The sequence below is a fragment of the Phacochoerus africanus genome, chromosome 2 (assembly GCF_016906955.1).
Source record: "Phacochoerus africanus isolate WHEZ1 chromosome 2, ROS_Pafr_v1, whole genome shotgun sequence".
Classification (NCBI taxonomy): Eukaryota; Metazoa; Chordata; class Mammalia; order Artiodactyla; family Suidae; genus Phacochoerus; species Phacochoerus africanus.
This window is the reverse complement of record NC_062545.1, coordinates 200,327,721-200,334,340: the sequence shown is the minus strand read 5'-3', so window position 1 is coordinate 200,334,340 and position 6,620 is coordinate 200,327,721.

Here is a 6,620-nt window from a genome sequence, read left to right as displayed (position 1 = left end):
CTATAGCTGCCGGCCTACACCACAGCAACGTGGGATCCAAGCTGCATCTGCAACCTACTCTACAGCTTGTGGCAACAGCAATGGTGGATCCTTAACTCACTAAGAGAGGCCAGGGATGGAACCAAGTCCTCATGGATACTAGTCAGGTTTGTTACCACTGAGCCATGATGGTAACTCCAGGATTTCCCCATTTTCTAAAAATTAAATATATATTCTGAATTACTGTCACCTATTCAGAGAAACCCTTCCTTTCAAAAGAAGGTTCTTTGCCCACCTATCTCCCCCTTTTTTTCTGTCATATCATTTACTAACTTTGTACTGTTTTATATACTTTTTTATTTGCTTATTTAAAATGTATCAAGCTGCATGAAGGTAAGAGACCTCTCTTCTTTTCACCTATACTCCCAGTGACCACATATTAAATAAATATTTTCCAGATAAATGACATTGCAAGATCATGACTGCTATAAAAGCTTAAGAGATAAGGAGGACACAGTGTCTGTCTTGGTGTTTCCAGTGTTTCCCAGAAGATGTGATATTTAAGCTGGATTTTGTATGATAATGATAAATAGAAATTGCCCAAGTGATAACAGGTGAACAAGAAGAATTTACTGTTTCTTTCTGATGTTAGGCATTTAGAGAAGGTCCTTGACAACAGATGAAGGAGAAGTTAATGAAAAGAGGGTCATGTTAAAAAAAAGACCCCAAATCAGAGCATTATTTTCCCTAACCTCAGAATTTAGCCAACTGCTGATCCTTTGAAAGCTCCTTAGAGATGGAAGGTATGGAGTTGATAGGGTTAATTATTTCTGCTTGCCCAGACCACTGACTGCCATGTGTAAGGTCCTGCCTGAAAGACTAATAAGTAGGCTAGAGGACAGAGCTTGATCCTGCTATCTTACTGCTAGGGGCATTGATTTTATTCAGGAGCAAAGGGATTAAAGCGTAGTGATTTCTATTAGGCATTTGTTATTCAGTGTTGATTGCTCCCCTGATAGGGATGGAGTAGGCACAAGCAGTTGTAGAAATCTCAGTTTAGGACCATAGATAGAGAGGGAAACCTAGAGGACTTTGGGAGATCAATGTCAGTTAATAACTGTTCAAGAGGGCCTTCAGAATAAGGCAGGCTTACTTGGCTACTGGAGGCAGGAGATATGCCTCAGGTCATAGGGTGGAGGGGGGGATGGGGTGTGGTCTGCATTCAGGTTCAGACCAAGGGCAGGATTTGAGAACCGCCCTTCTGCTGATTCAGATAAGCACTGTGACCAGATACTAAGGAGGAGCTAAGAAAGAGGAAGAGTCAGTCTTTTCCCACCTCCAGTTCCCTTGGGTGATAATACTATAGCCCACCTAACCCTTGGGACAGAGCCCCCTTGCCTGCTTATTTGCATCTCTCACAAGTGTCCTATCTTAGTAAGTCTGTTTCTTGCCTATCACTTTTGTCTCTCACTGAATTCCTTCTGTCTGAAGGCATAAGGAACCTGAACCTCACTAAGTCCAGACACCTGGTGAACGATGCTAATTTAAAACTTTGGCTTCAAGTCCCAATCGGGTTTAGGCTGGATTCAAGTCCTGCCATACTGGTTCAAGCCCCAGTGTGGTTTAGGTTGGTTCAGGTCTTGGCATGTGGGTTCAAGTCTCAATCTGGGTTTAGGCTGGGTTCAAGCCATTTGTGCTGTCAATTCACTTCTATAAAAACAATGTAGATAAACTTCTTGGAGTAGGCAATAAAATACAGGCATTCTTTTTTAATGTTTCTTGTTAGAAATGGAACATTTAAAAAATGAATTTACTATATCCAACTGCATCGTGCTAGAGCAAGAAACTGAGTAGGATTTGGGGAAAATGAAGTGAAGATAAATCATTACACTGTCAATTATTTTCCTTTCCAGAAATCTTTACATTCAAGAAGGCAAAAGGAATCTTCCTTTTTTTGAAGGCTTGGTTTTTCTTTTTATCCTTTTCTTTTCCAGAATTGAACTTTAAATTTGCATTACAAAGCCTATAATTGGAAGTCTAACTTGCAAATAGGAGCTGCTTTTCATTTTAATTTCTGTGAAAACTAAGAATCAATTCTTTGGAAATGAAGTCTGTGGAGATTTCTTTAAATGTATACATAATAATTTAGGCTTATAAAACTTTGGGGCATAGTTTGAAGATACTCATAAAAGGCAAATCAAAAATTTTAAAGATTTTTCATAAAGTTATAGGCACATTCCCCATTGATCCATGAACAGTACTAACTGGAAGGAACATGAAAACATCATGAACCTCATTTCTTTAGCTGACATTGTCAGCTAAAATAATATGCAGAACCTACAAGTTGAGAGTTATGTTTTATTCGGTGGACAAAACTGAAGACATACCTGGGACACACACAGCATTCAGATAATTCTGAGTGACTGCTCCAAGGAGCAGGATATAGGAATTTTGCAGCAAAGGGCGGGTAGTCAGAGCAAAAGTTACTGCTAATAAAAGAAAACTAGATATCTCAAATTAAGGAATTTAGTGCTTTTCTTTATATGGGAAGATTCCAGGGTTCTGGCTCACTGAAATCATTTCTTTGATAGTACCTCAGCTATCTGGGCCAGTATCCTATTTTTTTCACATCCTGAGTTTCCTCAGGGCTCACTGCAGGAATGGCTACAGTCTGCTTTGTTTCCTTCTTGAGTTTTCTCAGGGCTCACTGGCTCACCTGTTGGAAGTGGTTGCAATCCCTGATGACTCTGACATTTTGTTTATTAATGTGTCAGACAATATTTTGTTTCTCAATAATAAAAGACTTGGCAGCCAGCAAGTTGAAGTAAGCTTGAGGGGTTGGGTTGAAATGAGAGACTGGGTAAAACTCAGGGTTCCAGTGTTGACTTCATAGGCTATATCTTCTAGTATGGTCTAGAGAAGGTGCCAGTGCAAATTGTTTTGCTATGTGATACTTAAGAGCCCATATTTTTTTATGTAATGATCTGCTTCTTATAATCACTTTAACCTCATTTATGAATAAAATAATAAAAATAACTATTTATTATAGTGCTGTTTCAAAAATTAAATGATATAATCTAGGTAAAGTATTCACCCTGGGACATGACAGATGGTGAAAGATCAGTACATGCATCTATTGTTTTTAAAATGATATCTTTTTTCTATTCACTTTCAACATCATTATGTATATCAAGTTAACTTTCATTTTACAGTTAACAAAACTATTATATGTACGTGTATATATAACTTATGCTTCCTAGTCCGAAAGAATATTCAAATAAAATACTGACCACAAAATTAATTAATCCCTAACTAAGGGAGGGAATTACTGAACAAAAGTGTGAAGAAAACAGTACCTGAGAGATCGTGATCAAATTTCTTAGTGGTTTTGAGGAATAACAAGTAGATGATTAGACAAGCAAAATGGCAAAGCTCAGGAGATTTTCTACTTCTTATACTGTCAGAATAATGAGTGAACAGCTTTGTTGAGGATTTTTAAGAACACCCAATACATTGATGTTCAAGTGGAATTTCACAAGTATTTTCTTTTTTACTATTCTCAATAAATTGCTGTGATAATTTTATTCATTTTTGTTTGTTCTCCTCCAAAGACTTAAAAAGAATCCTCAAAGTAAACATAATCCTCTGAATCACCATGCAAAGTATGTAAAGTTGCAATTATTTCATTAAAATTCTAATTAAATTAAAAAGAAAATCAACAAGAAACTTAAACATTCTGTGACTACTGATGGGAAAAGTGACTGAGTTATTAAGCCCTTAATGCTGCATTGGGAGGAAGGTGGAGGGAAGGGGATGATGTGAAACAGACAAAAAAAAGACTAGAATCAAAAAGAAGAAAACAAAACAAAACAACTAAATCTCCTTTGCCTAGCAGTCATGGTTTGCATTTGGATAAGGTTTGCAACATTTTCAAAGTACTATTTTATATGTCATTTCATTTAATCTATACTGCCGTGGACTTCTGGCTTCATTTTCATCATGTTTTGTAGCTAAAGGAGTTTAAGAGTCAAATATAACTTTGTTAGGGGGATTGTTGGAAAAAGCAGAATGATGACTTAGGTTTCTGAACTCATTACTATTTTTTCCTTTTAAATTTCGAGTATATAATCACTCTGTGGCTAAGTTGAGAATACAGTTGAGACTAGAGATTCCAGCTTCTTATCTAAGTTCATAATTATACTGAATGTTGTTATTAAGAAAAAAAAGAGAGAGAGAGAGATGGAAACTTCTCTAGAAAAAGGACAAATTAGAAAAAGTTTCCCCTACTAACCTGAAGAGCAAGGTTAGGAGAATGATGGGATGTTTTTGTGTGAGGAAAAAGCCATCTTTTTTCCTCCAGGTAGGCATGACCCAGATTTAGAAATCAAGGCATGGATACTGATTTTCAGCTGCTACTCAACCCTGGCTGAGTTTCTGTGCATTGCACAGACACATTTAATGGGTTAATCCTCTTCTACCTTACCTTTCCTGTCTTTTCTATCCTCCCACCAATCTTTTAAAAAAATATCTCCAATTAGACTTCAGGGAAAAGGAAACAAAACAAAAAAACAAACAAAACTCCAAGACTGTCACAAGAATAAGGTGATCACTTAAAACTAATTTCAGGTGATTTTCCCAAAACTAAAGCATTTCAGTTAATTAAAGATTTGTAGCTCCATTATCCTGGATTGGGATCATGATTTTGTGATCTTGGCAAATAAAGCCAACCAGTAGAACATAGCTTGCTTCTGGTTCTTTTTCAAGGGTTAGACTTCCAGTCAACATATCAGGGAAGACATGTCATGAAGTGATGAACAAAAGGAAGCCTGATTATCCTTAAATAGTTCACCAGAGTTTCCCTGGGTGTTACATTAAATTCATCCTCTTTAAAAATGAAGATGTAGGAAGCAGGATGACCCACATGATTTTGTGCTGATGAATAGTAATTCAGAAAATGTAACTTTTGTGGTAGAAAGATTAGAGATAACTCAAGGACATCAGTAGATGGCAACCCAATCTATTTTACTTTGATCTCCTTAATAGCCTAGTTTCATGAAGAAATCAAATATAAACAGAATCACATTGTAGACTTAGTTACATTAATTTTGAATCACAATGACTAATGATCCAAGCCTGATAGTTTGAGACCTAGTAGCCATTGATATTCTGGGATATAAAGTAGAAGAAAAATTGTACTTGGTACTTGTAAAAAATGTTAAGGAAAACTTTATTCAAGACTATTGCAATAGAGAAAAGAGGTTGAACTTAACTCCATGAAACAAAAGAGAGTTTTTGCACTCTGGGTAAGCCAATGACAAAGTATTAGAGGACCTTAGAAAATAAGTTGGGCAATTCGATTAGACTCTCGGGATTTGCTAATTGGATTTTGTCAAAGTTAGGCTTTTGTACTCCCACAGAAACTGGGAGAGAGGGCCATCTTTCTTGATGATTACATTTCAAAAGGATTAGCTGGCTTCCTGATCCTTGAGAAAGACATTCCTGGATTGCAGAAGATTTGCATCTCAAAGGGGCAGAGAAAGAAATTACAGTTTTCTAAAGTAATTGTTCTAAGAAAAGTTCAGTGGGCTATAGTCAGTAAGAAACCTGTCTAAAGTTCTGCCAAACTGAGGAGAACATTGAGGCCTTTGGTCAAAATTAGACCCTTTTGATCTTCTCATGCAGTAATGGTAGATATTGAATAAGTGAAACTGTTAGAAGTAGCATTGTTATCAAGATACATGATGGTCACCCAGAGTGTAATGAAGTTTGAGGGATAGCAAACTGTGGCCATAGGACTAATATTGCCCACCACTTTTCTTCCTTTCTTTTGTTTTTGTTTTTGTGTCCCAATAAGTTAGTCTGTATCCTCCAGGGAAAAATAACATTTTTTACAAAGTCTATTATAATATCATAATTCTACCCAAGAACTTCAATGCCAATATAGCAATATTACATCTTAGTCCATATTCAAATATCTTCCAGTTGTCCACAAATTGTTTTATAAGTATTATAAAATATTCATGGAGTTCTCTTGTTGATATAATGGGTTAAGGATCTGGCATTGTTACTTAGTGGCTCATGTCAGTGCTATAGCCTGGGTTTAGTCCTTGGCCCAGGAACTTCCACATGCTGTGGGTAGGGCCAAAAAAAGAATTCATTCCTCAAGACGTCAATCAAGGGGTATCCATTCCTTTTAGTTATCATGTCTCTTTAATTTCCTTTAATTTGGAACAGTCTTTGTGCCTAATACACTTTTCTTTCTTTTCTTTTTTTTTAAGAATCCAGGTCAGTTATTTTACACAGTATTCTGCAGCTTGGATTTATCTTATTGTTTCTTCATTAGTGGATTGGGTAAAAGCTATCACCAATTTTTGTAAATAAAGTTTTATCGAACACAACTATATTCATTAGTTTATACATTGTCTTTTGCTTTTTCATGCTGTGATAGGGATTTAAGTGGAGTCAACCGAGACTATATGGCCCACAAAACAAAAAATATTAATTATTTATCACTTTTCAAATAATTCTGCTGGCTCCTGATTTGGGATTTTATCTTTGATAGGGAAGAGTTTACATTTTTCTTATCCATATTTAGCTGTGTGACCTTGGGAAAGACACTTAAGCCCCTGTGAGCTTCACTT